Below are 13,668 nucleotides of genomic sequence, written 5' to 3' on the forward strand. Positions count from 1 at the left end.
CTGGGCATCAAACACACCCAGGCGTGGTTGGTGAAGAGGTGAGGGGGAATCCCCAAACTGGATTTGCAGTAGGAACCGGGGAGCTTTCTGGGTGTAAAATCCACCTGGGCCTCAAGTCTTAGTGCTGGCACAGAACCTGGCACATAGCAGGTGCTAAATAAATAGCTAATGAGTAATGCAGCCTGGGAACCCCTTAAAATGATACAGAGCCCCCCTCCAGCTTTGCTACAGACCACAGCCTAACTTTGGCGCTTCAAGGACCTTACGCATCGGTGACAACACCCGGCAAAGATTTCAGACTTTGAGAGGAGCAGACATGTTCACATACACCTGGGAGACACCCCCTGTGCACTTCTACAAAGGCCCGGGACGGGGAGGCATAAGGATGGTAATTTGTTAGCAGCTGAGGTACCGCAGGAGCAGGAGTGGGTTAAAATGGAGTTTTGCGGGGGGTGGGGGATATTCTATAATTAGATTGTGGTGTTGGTTGCACAACTCTGTAAATATACTAAATTTGGTTGAATTGCTTACATAAAACGAGTGAATTTATGCTATGTAAATTATCCCTCAATCAAGCTATTTTTTAAAAATGGAGTTATTCTTAAAGAGACCTTAGTAAGTAGCAGAACTGAGATCTACAGGGAACCTGAGGCTTCTGAGAAGAGCCACCTGTGCTTTGGCCTCACACTGTGACTTTCTATGGTATAAACTCAAAAGAGTTGTTAATACCCTGTTAATACAATTGACACGTGACAAATGGGTTACAGATATGCTGGGACATTACTGATCCTCACAGCCCTTGGGAAGGCTGCCTGGGGCTTGGGGCACAGAAAATCCTCTGTCAGTTGCCTCTGGCCAAGAGCATCCTCGTCCATTTGCCCCAGTGTGTCAAACAAATAGTATAAATCTTCTTTGAGTGCCATGATGTGAAAGAGGCTAGCAAGCATTGCCCTAAAGAAATGCTCTATTTTTTGACCTTTTCTGTATTTCTTCATGAGGACCTGGGCCTCGCAGAGGTGACAATGGTGGGGGAACTCCTGCTGTTGACAGATTTGGGGCTTTATGAAACCAAAGGGCATGGGGCTGGCCAGCTAGGAGAGGGTGGCCCGAGTAGACGCGAGGGCTGCCAGCACAACTGTGGGAATTGACTTGGATGCTTCCCTTACCCCTGCAGAGAATTACGTTTATTCACCTGCAAAGCAGAAACTGTTGCTAACTGGAGCAGAAAAGTAATTTCCATTCGGATGTGGCAAAAGAAGACCAGAGCATCAAGAAAAGGAACCCTCATACAAAAGAGACAGGTTCACCTGCGCCTCCATTTTCAAAGGCAAAAACCTAGTCCAGGAGTAACTCCGGGGCTGAGGGAGCCACCTGGGAGGTATTGGAGGAGTGTGGAAATTCAGAGTCTCTTAGGCCTGCCTTCAGTCAGATTGCAAAAGCCCCTTACTAGGCTTTTCTAAGCTTGGCTTCCTTCTATGACCTACCTATCTTTGGAGAACGTTAGAACAGTCTTCCTTCCCAGAATCTAGAGATTGCACAGGTGAAGAATGTTTCTCAGGATATAATTTGCCACCAAGAGTCCTTTCCGGTGTCTTAGTTTGAGTTCCCCAGAAGCAGGCTGTGAGACAATGAATTGACTGCAAGTTGTTTATTTGCAGAGCCCAGGAAGGGGTATAAGGAAGTGAGGCAGGGAAGAGAAGGAAGGAAGTGAAGAAAGGGTGTGTTATCAAGCAAGTTACTACTTGGGGCAACAGGAGCTGTTGCTGGTGGTGTCCGGGACACAGTGCAGGGTACACATCTCAGAACCGTCCCCACTGAGGGGCGAGGAAGTTCTCCACTAGCTCCCCACTGGTTGAGCACTACTCTCAGGGGCAATTCACTCGCCAGCCTTCTGGGCCTATTATCCAGGTGGGCGAAGTAGGGCCTGAGGATAGAGAAAGCGCTGGGGAAAGGGGTGCAGGTGCTGGCGATTGCGAGTTGGGCCTGTGAGCCCTGATGCAGTAATAGAGGAGGATATGGGTGGGCGCCAGGGACCTCTGGTACACCCGGCTCGGGTCTTCCTGTGTTCTGGACAGCCTCTGCCCCCTCTCGGAAAAATCACAGAACTAAATCTCTACCAACCACTGGTTCTCAGAGCATGGGCCCGGGAACCACTGACTTCTGGCTCAGAGCAATGTGGAACTTGTAGCCACCACAGGTGCCGCCTGTGCTGTTGGCCGTTCTGATAGCATCATTGGTGATCCACCCAGAGAAAGGCTCAGGTGGGAGGAGCCTGCATTGCCCTGTTGAGGACTTGGTTGTCTGCATCCATACGCCCGGCGGAGATCACCGACAAATCAGAGCCTCCGACCACAGTGGTCAGATCAGTCTCTAATCTGGAGGAAACTCAGTGGCCCAAGAAAGTGGGTCACTGGGCTCTCGGCAGATGTTTCTCAACTGTCATGACATCCTTGTGAAATGACAGTGGGGATCTGGGTCCTTCTTGTCCTCTCTTGCCCTGCTCCCACACACACACTTTAGTAAAGCAGTGAAGTGCAGTGATTAAGAGAGAGTGTGTGTGTGTGTGTGTACACACTCTGGGGTTAAACTATCTGGCTTCAAATGCCAGGTTTGCTACCCATGCAAGTCACTAAAATCTCTCTGTGCCCCAGTTTCACTCTCCTAATACCACCTCAGAGGACTGGCATGAGGATAAAGTTATAGAGAACAGCTAGAACATTCTAAGAGCACCTAGCCAATGCTTGGCAAATGTTGACTTTTTTTTTTTATTCTGCCTATGAGAAAATGAAAACCCTGGAAGTGGGGAGATGCACCCAAGGTCAAAAGGCAAGCTGGATTTACAGCAGAAAAGAAATGTGCTTGGCAGTCCCTGCCCAACCCCTAGCCCTCCTTCCACACACATTTGGAGTCACCTGTCATCCCGATTCTCGTGGCTCACCCCAATCCTTATAACAGCTCCAGACATAGAGCTGGATTTCAGCATTGACTTCCCTACAGCTGAAATTCTGATCAGATGTCCCAAACCCGACTCTCCCCTTGCTCCCCAGTCCCAGCTTCACAGCCCTGTGCCCCAATTCCCATGCCTCAGCTTGTCCCATGGGCCCTGTTCCCTTTCCTTTGTGCATTGAGCACCATGCCTGGCACCAGGTAGGTCCTCGGGCAGGGGGCGTTGGTTGCACTAGTCTTTGCCTAAGGTCTAAGTACAAGGAGCAGTACCATGATGCCTACCTGGAACTAAAGTCCTGCCGGTCACAGGAGACTGCTCTCCATTTCTGGGCCCTTGGTGTCATACCCTGTTTTCTTGAACTTCTATGCCCAACCCGCCATGGGTTCCTGGGCCCCATGCTCTTAGTTCCCTTGTCCTGATTATTGGCTGTTTGCCTGGATAGAGGCCAGAAGTGGCTGTGACTTCTGATGCCAGACTCAGCTTCCAGGATAAACCTCTTCCAGCAGCACCTGCAGCTGGGGCAGCACCCCCAGAAGTGCCCCAGTCCAGTGGCTGGGTCTGCAGCCCATCCCCGATTCCTCCTCACCTCTCCATTCTATTTGGTGATAGAGCTTCTGGTCTAGCAGGCACATCAGGCCACACTGGCTGCATCCTACTCATTTCTTGTCCCCAAATAAGAAACGAAATGCCTCAGAGTTCCAGAGTCAGAACCTCTATTCCACCCAATCAGACACTGGCTAAAACCGCTGTATTTATAAATTAAATTCAAACTAGAGTAATTCTTTTTTTAACAAAACTAATTTATTTATTTATTTGTTTGTTTTCATTTTTGGCTGTGTTGGGTTGTCATTGCTGTGCGCCAGCTTTCTCTAGTTGCTGTGAGCGGGGGCTACTCTTCGTTGCAGTGCGTGGGCTTCTCACGGCGGTGGCTTTGCTTGTTGTGGAGCACGGGCTCTAGGCGCACAGGCTTCAGTAGTTGTGGCACGCAGGCTCAGTAGTTGTGGCTTGTGGGCTCTAGCGTGCAGGCTCAGTAGTCGTGGCGCACGGGCTTAGTTGCTCCGCGGCATGTGGGATCTTCCCGGGCCAGGGCTCGAACCCGTGTCCCTTGCATTGGCAGGCAGATTCTTAACCACTGTGCCACCAGGGAAGCCCCAAACTAGAGTAATTCTTGAGGCCCTACAACATATGTCTGTTTAAATTCACCATTAATTTTTTTCATCACCAATTCTAGGTGCCCGAGGTACAAAAATTAATAAGTCACATCCGTTATCTCCTGATGGAGAAGGCAGATGTGTAAGCAAATAGCTATTATACGAGGTTATAAATGCTAAAATAAAACTATCATTAAAATGCTATGGGAATGTCAATAAAGGAAGAATTAATCCTATGGGAGAAAGTCAAAGAAAGCTTCAAAATGGAGATTATGTCTGAGCTAAGCTGGGAGGATGAGCGGGAACATGGCAGATGGAGAAAGGGGAAAGGGCATTTTATTTCTTTTTCTCCTTTTAAACCCGAGATCTGTTTGCCAGTCCTATCTTCGTTGGCCCACTGAACTTCTCCCTTTTTCTTTCCCTCTCTTTTCCTTTAAATCTTCAGTCCTCCACTTCCATTCCCTTCCTCAGAGGCACCCTCTTGAAGGTGTATAATAGTACCCTTGAATATTCTTTTGTATTTGCATAATGCATAGTGTCATTTTGTGCATATGTTTTTAATTTCCATAAAAGGTGTTGTGCTGTGGCATCCTCTTTCCTACACCGTTCACTCAGCACTCCTTTTAAAGATCTATGCATGTTGCTGTATGAGCACTTTGTTTTTTCTTCCAGTTGCAGCATCGTGTTGTATGGTATGCACACACCTCATTTTTCTCTCATCATCTCCTTCAATAATGGACACCTAGGTTGCTTATAACTCTCTCCTCCCATAGAGAACCTCCTCATATATGTCCTCTTACAGATAGACCTGTGCATGACTGTTTCTTGGCAACATTGCTCGGTCATGGGCCATCTACATACTTAATTTTACAAGGTATTGCCAAATTGCTTTCAGAATGTATACCCTCTGCAAAGATTCACTGAGCACCAATCACATGCCAGGCACTGTTCTTGCCACATGGGATTGAGCCGTGAACAAAAAGTCCCTGCTCTCGATGAGCTTAGGGTCGAACGCGGGAGATGGCAATGAACTAAGAATTAGCACGTAATGAATAGAGCCATGAAGAAAATGAGGCAGGGCAGGGGACAGAGAGTGACAGGGAGTCACCTCTCTGAGGGATGGTATTTGATGGGAGGCCTGAATGAAGTGAGGGGGTGAGCCAGGTACTGGGCCTGGGTAAGAACATGCCAGGCACGGGGAACGGCAAGGCTCCGGGGTGGGAGCACGTTGGGTGTGTGTGAGCAGGAGGGCAGTGTTTGGAGCTTCAAGCAATGGATTTAAATTCGACTGTAATGCTAGTAAAATGCTTCACACGGTGCCAGGTGCAGCGTTAAGTGCTCAATTTCGACAAACGATTACTGGCATTGGAGTACTGTGATTAGATTGGAGGTTTGCAAAGTTCCCGTTCATTGCAGAAGAAAGATGGGGGGATTAGAGACCAGTGAGAGGGGTGGCCGCCTGGCTTGGGGTAGTGTCAGTGGAGTTTCAGTTTCGAGTTATTTAGACAGTCTAGTTAACTTTGTAATTTTTCCTTTTCACAAGTGTTTCCTGAACAACCCTTGGGGTCCGGTTTTGGAGCCAGCAGTTGAGTTGATGGTCATCACCCATCTTCATGACCATTAGGGAAGAACACTCAGAGTATGGCCCCTACAGAATAGGAAGCTCCTTCAAGGACCAAGAGGTACTCAGAAAATAAGCTGGACCAAAATACAGCCTTTGCTTGTTGGGAGCTTAGAGAGAACAGCATCTTGGCAGGATGTTCTAGCTAAATGCCCAGACAATCAACTAATTACTTGGGTCTGAACACAGCTGAACAAATCCACCTTCCCAAGTCACTGCCAGAGGTTTTAGCAACTTCATTCTGGCTGGATTTCAGTACCACACACCAAGAACCAGATGACTGGGCCAGGAGGGGCATTTCTTACTTACCTGCTTCCTTCTGTTAAAAAAAGAACACGACAATACAATCAGTTTTCCTACCTATAGATTTGATGAGGGATAGAAAAAATATGAAGAGATATTCAGCCTCACTAGAAAGCAGACCTATGCAATTATAAACAGGAATGAGGGGCCATTTTTCATCCACCGGGTTGGCAAACATTAAAAGGATGGATAATACCTAGTCCCGGGGACAGTGAGGGGGGGGAAATGGGCACTGTGTTATGTGCTTGGTGGGAGTTTTAATTGGCAAAGACATTTTGGAGGGCAATTTGGCAGCTTCTAGCAACATTTAAAATGGTCATAGTCTTTGGCCCAGCAAGCCCTCTTCCAAGCCAGCCACTGGGAGCTCTCTCCCATAGATATAATTGCATGTGTACCCAGATATCCACACACACACACACACACACACACACATAGTGAAAAATACGATTTGATCTAAATTCCCATCCATAGGGGAGAGATTAAATAAAGCATGGCATGCCTGTACTGTGAAGTCCTTGGTATGTACTGACAGGGGAAGATGTTCAAGATATGCTATCATGAAACAAAGGCAAACTCTGGATAATACGTAGGATAAAATCACATTAATATAAAAAATTTATATATGTTCATTTATGTGTGTAAATTCTTTTCTAGAAGGCCTGAGAGGACACACTTCAACTGCTAACTCCAGCTACTCCCTGGAGAGGGGACTAGGAAGAGGGAAGGGTGGTTTGCAAGGTTTTTCTCTATATACTTCTAATATATATAATATATATTTAGCATATAGATATGCCATATTATATAATATATATATTTAGCATTCATGTATTATATGTGCATTTAAAGGTCATTTTATAAGAAAAACAGAAAATAAGGGACTACGTGGCATTTGAATTTAATAGCCTTCATCTTCTTCCTCTTCACCCGTCATCGCCCTGATCATCACTTTCAAACCCCTGAGCCTTTTCTCTTCCTTGGCACATGACAAACCCTGAATCCTAAGCATACTCTTATTGTGGCTGATAGCTCTGTCAGCTGTTAATTATTCATGCTAATGGAAGGGGCTGGAGGCACAGATAATGCAAAATCAAGAAGAGTAAATCTTTCAGTCTTGGTCTACTCCCCTCCTGGACCCCCTGGGAACATCTTGCATACTGTAGGTATTTACTCAGCAATAAATATTGATTGATATGGATTGATATTTGTCTCTGCAATTTTGAATCACTCACATTCTCAGACTTGCAGATACACACTCCTGGGCAGTGCCTTCCTCAAATCTTCACTGGCCTGGTCCTGCTGGTGGGGACCTGACCCCTGTAGGCCCCCCAACCCCCCAACCACGAGGACTGACCAGCCCCAGGCATTATCCACCAACAGGCTATTCTGTTCATGGATACAGCAGAGATGACAGGAATGCTTGATCTTATTTGTTTATTTTTCACACGAACTGACTGGTATGCTGACTGGTGGCCTTGCCTTTCTAGTGGCAAATGTGGCCAGGGTTAGAACTTCAACATATCTTTTTGAGGGACACAGGTCAACTCATAACACCTTCCAAATGGAAAATGAAATCATATACTACGAACTCTTTTGTGGTTGGCTTCTTTCACTCAATGCAGTGTTTGTGAGATTCCTTCATATTGTAACATGTAGTTAGTTCAATCTCACTGTGGCATAGTATTCCCTTTTGTGAACATACCATCATTTAGTTATCCATTGTTCTGTTGATGGCATGCGTGTAGTTTCCTGTTTGGTGCTAGTATGGATAACTAGCACCTAGTGTACATCTCTGTTGGTGCATATGTGGGAGAGGAATTGCTGGGTCGCAAGGTGGACATTTGGTCAGCCCTCGTGGAGAATGGCAAACAGTATTCCAAAGGGATTTGACCAATTTACCCTTCCACCAGCAACATCTGAGAGTTCTGCTCGCTCCCCTCCAACACTTGGTATTGTCTTTCTTTTTCATTCTAGCTGTTCTGATGGGTGTGTATTGACATCACATCATGTTTTTAATTGGCTTCCTTTTGTTTTTTATTCCAGCTTCCCATCCCTTCTTTGATCATCTTGGGCACTTCCTGGTCTTTTCATCTTCCATTACCATCATCTTCCATTACCATTACTAGCATCTCAAAATTCCTTCCTTACCATCAGATGTCTTGATCTATAGGAAAACAGTGTTTCCCCATTTATCACCCTCTTACGGAAGAATTTCTCTTGCAGCAACTTTGAACTGCCTCTGAACACATGCTGCAGAAGAATCCATGCCTGTTTGTTGACTGTGTGATTATTTTGTTTATGCCTTAAAATCACAGCTGGAACAAACACGAAGTCGCAGAGCAAGATGCTTGCCGTAACAAATTGATAGGGTCTGTATTGCATGCAAATCTACTTCTAACAAAGCCATCCCCCCAGCTTGGCTCTCTGGGCGTCTTTCTCATTGTATGACTGTTAAATGCATTTCATGGTGAAGTTATGTTAGGGCATCAGATCTTTAATGGAGATAAAGCAATTCCTGAGCATCATGGGTGGGTGCGAGGAGGCAGCCATTCCCTGTTCAAATTGCCACAGCCAGGCCTTTCACTTAGGGGAGGAATTGGGTCTCTCACACTGGAGATTGGGACTGGCCCCTTTCTTTCCTCCTGCCCTCACTATCTGTCTAGAACGAGGCAGGACGTAGCAAGTTTGAGTCTATTATAACAAGGAAACAAAATGGCATCCTGGAAGAGATATGGGTTTGGGGGGCAGGGTCAGTCACCTTCACTTCAACCCTTGTCCTGCCAACCCCTGGTGATGTGAGAGGGGGACAGGGAGCTGAGCGGATGGGCATCCTTGAGGGAGCAGGTGAGAGTGGAATGAGTCTCAGCCTGGGACCAGAAGCCCACCTGCATGAGCCGTAATGGACTATGGTCTTAGTGAGTTCTGGGCTTGCTCACGTGTTGCCCCCTCAAGTGTCCTCTAAAGTCTTTTTGAAGAAGCCAGTCTGTCTGCACACCGTCCAGACTTGGGTTGGAGATTTAAAGAGGAGCCACCACAGTGGGGCCATGAGTGTAATCCATGGTTAAAGAGTGCTGGCTTCTTGGTCCAGCTTTTCCTCCATCTCCAAGTGTCTCCTCTCAGAACTGATAGACAAGGAAGGGCACTCGCCTACCAGCTCTCAGTTTTGAACCTGTGTTTCCAAAACTGGCCTCGAGTGAGTCAGGTTCTTGATATTTGCCATTTATTGAATGTCCCAGTGCATTTGGTATGGTAGAGATTATAAATAAATATATCATAACCTGGCCCTATAAGGACTTTTTATTAAACATTTACAAAGAAACTTACATGTGTAAAGGGGATCTCAGAACCATCCACACCCATCCACAGGGCTGACTAACGAGGACTGCCAAGCCTTAAGGTAAGTGGAATAAAGACTTTCCTCAACAGGCCCAACGAACCAATGCCAGACCATAGAGTTAGACTCTTTCTGCCATTTCCCTTAGCTTTAGCTTTCCTGTCTGGAAACAGCTGGTCTCCGTGACTTACTTATTTAGGTAGAATTTCCCCCAAGCATTATGTCCTTGTATTTTTCTTCCAAAGGTGAGAGAATAATTGAGTTTGATGTGAAGCTGTGTAGTAGTGGCCCCTTCAGGGAGGACAGGATTGGGAGGACAGTTTGTGGGCTGGGCTTAAGGTGCAGAGCCCTGAGGGAATTGTGGAGGGGGTAGACTGAGGAAGGGAGGAACCACCTCGCTTATCTGTGGCTTGTCTCAAATCTGTGCAGATGTGGTGGCTACACAGGGAGCCTCCCTTGACAGGAGGGAATGATTGAGGGCCGTTGCCATACTGTGGCCAATATGATAAGGTGGAGAACTGACAAACGGGTTAAAACTTCAGCCTACAGACTGAGCACTGCCCACCAAGCTGGAGACAGGCCCACCACCTAATATCAGGAGGAAAGGATAGAAAGCCATTTCACAGTTGATACTTCTCACGTATGTCAAGATATGAACCTCCCAGTGGCCGGGAATCAGCGTCAGTTTTCTCACTGACACTCTTCTATGATTTACTCAATGATTAGTAGATAAACTAAGTTGTAAGAAAATACATTTTTATTTTCCCACGTGGGAATAAATGGAGCCATTTTTCATTTAAATAAATGCTATCAAGAAGCATTTCTTCTTTTTTTTAAACCTGAATTGGCAAGAGTTTGTCCATCACTGCTCTATCAGCCCCCATGGAGGAGGGCAGCCTCTGGGTCTCCAGTATGATTAGTGGAGCAATCTAGAACAGCCACTTATATTTTCTGAGTAGGTCACGGGCCTAAGAGCTTGTGATAGCTGGTCCCAATTCTTCAGCCCTCCCTCTAGCCATACCTTTTGCCGTGCCACTTTGCAGTGCCTCCCCTCTCCACTGAGATTGGAGTTGACCACGTGACTTGCTGTGGCCAATGAGATAATGGCAGATGTGATGCCAACAGAGACTTGAAATGGCCTTGCCCTCTCACGTGGTGCCTGCTGCCCTTTGTCTTGGCCTCAGAATGAAAACAAGTGGAGCAGCAGACCTGCTTGCCCCCTGCTAGCTTAGATTCAAGCCCAGCTGAACCTGCAGCTTGAAGTGGACCTGCCCAGCAGAGCCTCACCTGGGTCCACTGATACACGCACACCTGCAGATCCATAAATGTGAGATTAAATGGTGATTTTTGTTTGCCATTGAGTTTGAGGATGTGTTGTCATAGCTGAATGTCCCAGAACTCTTAGGTATTTTTTCATTTAACTCAATGATGCTATATGTGGGCACTACTACTATTATTCCCATTTTAAAGATGTATAAACTGATTCTTAGAGAGGTTAATTAATTTGCTCAGGTCCACATTGGTAGGAAATGTCAGAGTGGCAATTCAAACAGATGTGTGGGATTCCAAGGCTTGAGCTCTTAGCAACTATGTCTTCTTCGTAGAGTGCAAACCCACGGGGTGTAGGGCAAGGAGAGACCAGCTACCTGCTTCATTTCCTGCATAGCTTAATTGCCAGCCAACTGACTTCCTGTTTTTGCATCACTGGACAATTTGAGACCTTGAGATTCTGAACTTCTTTTCCCTATTCTGCCCAGAAGATGGGTCTTGTTCTTAAGAAAACTAGAGCTTACAGTGTCATTGACTTTTCAAAGTTTGGGGAAATTCCCTGGTGATGTGTTTTCTCGCAGACCATTAGCCATTTACTTGCCAAGGGATGCAGGGGGTATACCCCCTGGCAGTTGAAGGTCAATCTGGAGTGATGACAAAGAAGCTCGGAAGCCTTAATCCAAATCTGTGGAAAACCAGGATTTTTAAAATAACATATCCATTTCACTGTAATTTTCTAGGTATATTGGTATATATAAACCCACTTGCCTTTACTTTTACTGGCTTAGAATGTGGATTTTTAAAAATAACTTTATTGGATAGCTATCTATTTTACATCTAGTAATGTATATATGTCCATGCCACTCTCTCACTTCGTCCCAGCTTACCCTTCTGCTACTGTGTCCACAAGTCCATTCTCTACGTCTGTGTCTTTATTCTTGCCCTGCCACTGGGTTCATCAGTACTGTCTTTTTAGATTCCATATATGTGCGTTAGCATACAGCATTTGGTTTTCTCTTTCTGACTTACTTCACTCTGTATGATGGACTCTAGGTCCATCCACCTCATTACAAATAACTCGATTTCATTCCTTTTTATGGCTGAGTAATATTCCATTGTATATATGTGCCACATCTTCTTTATCCATTCATCTGTTGATGGACACTTAGGTTGCTTCCATGACCTGGCTATTGTAAATAGTGCTGCAATGGACATTGCGGTACATGTATCTTTTTGAATTATGGTTTTCTCAGGGAATATGCCCACTAGTGGGATTGCTGGGTCATATGGTAGTTCTATTTTTAGTTTTTTAAGGAACCTCCATACTGTTCTCCATAGTGGCTGTATCAATTTACATTCCCACCAAAAGTGCAGGAGGGTTCCCTTTTCTCCACACCCTCTCCGACATTTATTGTTTCTAGATTTTTTGATGATGGCCATTCTGACTGGTGTGAGGTGATACCTCATTGTGGTTTTGATTTGCATTTCTCTAATGATTAGTGATGTTGAGCATCTTTTCGTGTGTTTGTTGGCAATCTGTATGTCTTCTTTGGAGAAATGTCTATTTAGGTCTTCCGCCCACTTTTGGATTGGGTTGTTTGTGTGGTTTTTTTTTTTTTTGATATTGAGCTGCATGAGCTGCTTGTATATTTTGGAGATTAATCCTTTGTCAGTTGCTTCGTTTGCAAGTATTTTCTCCCAGAATGTGGATTTTGGAGACAGATGATGGAATTCAGTAACTGACTCTGAGCAAGTTACTTAACTTGCTTGTCCCTGTTTTTTCACCTATAAGATGGAGATAATAATACTACCTCCTCTAGGGTGGTATGTGGATAAAATGAGATAATGCATATAAAGTACTTACTTAACACAGTGTCTGGCTTTAAGATGCTTCGGGTTGTAAGTGACAGAGATCCTGCGTGGAAATGGCTTAAACAACTAGGAAATGTATTATATCACATAGTCCAGTGAGGGAAGAGACCTCCAGGTGCAATCCAAGCGGGGCTCTGGTCCTGATCTGTCAGCCATTTTCTTGACTTGGCTGTCGCCCTCCTTGAAGCAAGATAGCTGTTGGCAACAACCAGGGCAGTGGAATTGCTTGTCTATCCCCAGTGGAAGAGAAAGAGCAAACCACTCCCAAATATGGAAGGAAATGCCTTCCCTTCAATCTCATTGGGCCAACCTAGGTTACCGCCATCTTCTTGAATCAATATCAGTTACCAGAGGAGCGCCCCATGGCAATGGGCTATAGCCTGGGTGTGTGAACCAATCAGGGGAGAAGAGGAATGGATTATGGTGATGGATTCACATGAATCAGGATTCATCTTTGTGGCTAGAGGTAGGAGTCGCCTTTGCCTAAGTTACATGGTTTGGGTGGAGAAGGTATGATTACTTGAACAAGATCAAGATCTTTTTAGAAAAGAGAAAGGGGGAAATAGATTTGGTGAACGCATTCAGCAGTGGTGACCACAGCTGGCAGAGAGTAGATTCTCAATCATTGCCAGCTCTACTATGCTATTTTTGCAAGCATCAGGTTTCTTTTTAAACAGTCAGTTGTGGTGTTTCATGATAAGGCAACTAATATCTGGCCTCTAACCATTCCCTAAAAAGATAAGTTTGGGAACTATGAGGTGACCAATGATTTGCATTGAAAGCTTGTCTTGCCTCCTCTTTTTTGGAAATTAATCTACCTGGATAACAAACTCCAATGGCCTGTAAGGACTTGGGAGGGCTAAGCTCAATTCTTCACATCATTATCACCTTGAAAGTTGACAAAGCACAGCAACTTTTCCTTCCTTGGGCCAAGCAATATATTTTCCTTCAAAAATATACTTCAACAATTTTTGTGCAGAACCTTGGCACTTTGTGGTGGACACCTATTGTTTCTGCCTACCCACCTACCTTTCCCTCTTTTCCACCTAACAGAACTTCTGTTTCCTATGAGAAACCTATTCTGTGTGATTTGGATGAAACTGACCTCATCTACACACACACACACACACACACACACACACACACATACACACACACACACACACACACACAC

At 45.5% G+C, this 13,668-nt stretch overlaps 1 long non-coding RNA gene across 1 annotated transcript in view; it reads left to right on the plus strand.

Annotated features, from left to right (window-relative positions):
* LOC112409636 (uncharacterized) overlaps nt 1-13,668 on the plus strand; it is a 217,657-nt gene that overhangs the window by 364 nt on the left and 203,625 nt on the right. The gene's annotated exons all lie outside the window — the stretch shown is intronic.

The sequence above is a fragment of the Neophocaena asiaeorientalis genome, unplaced genomic scaffold, assembly GCF_003031525.2.
Source record: "Neophocaena asiaeorientalis asiaeorientalis breed wild unplaced genomic scaffold, Neophocaena_asiaeorientalis_V1.1 scaffold312, whole genome shotgun sequence".
NCBI lineage: Eukaryota > Metazoa > Chordata > Mammalia > Artiodactyla > Phocoenidae > Neophocaena > Neophocaena asiaeorientalis.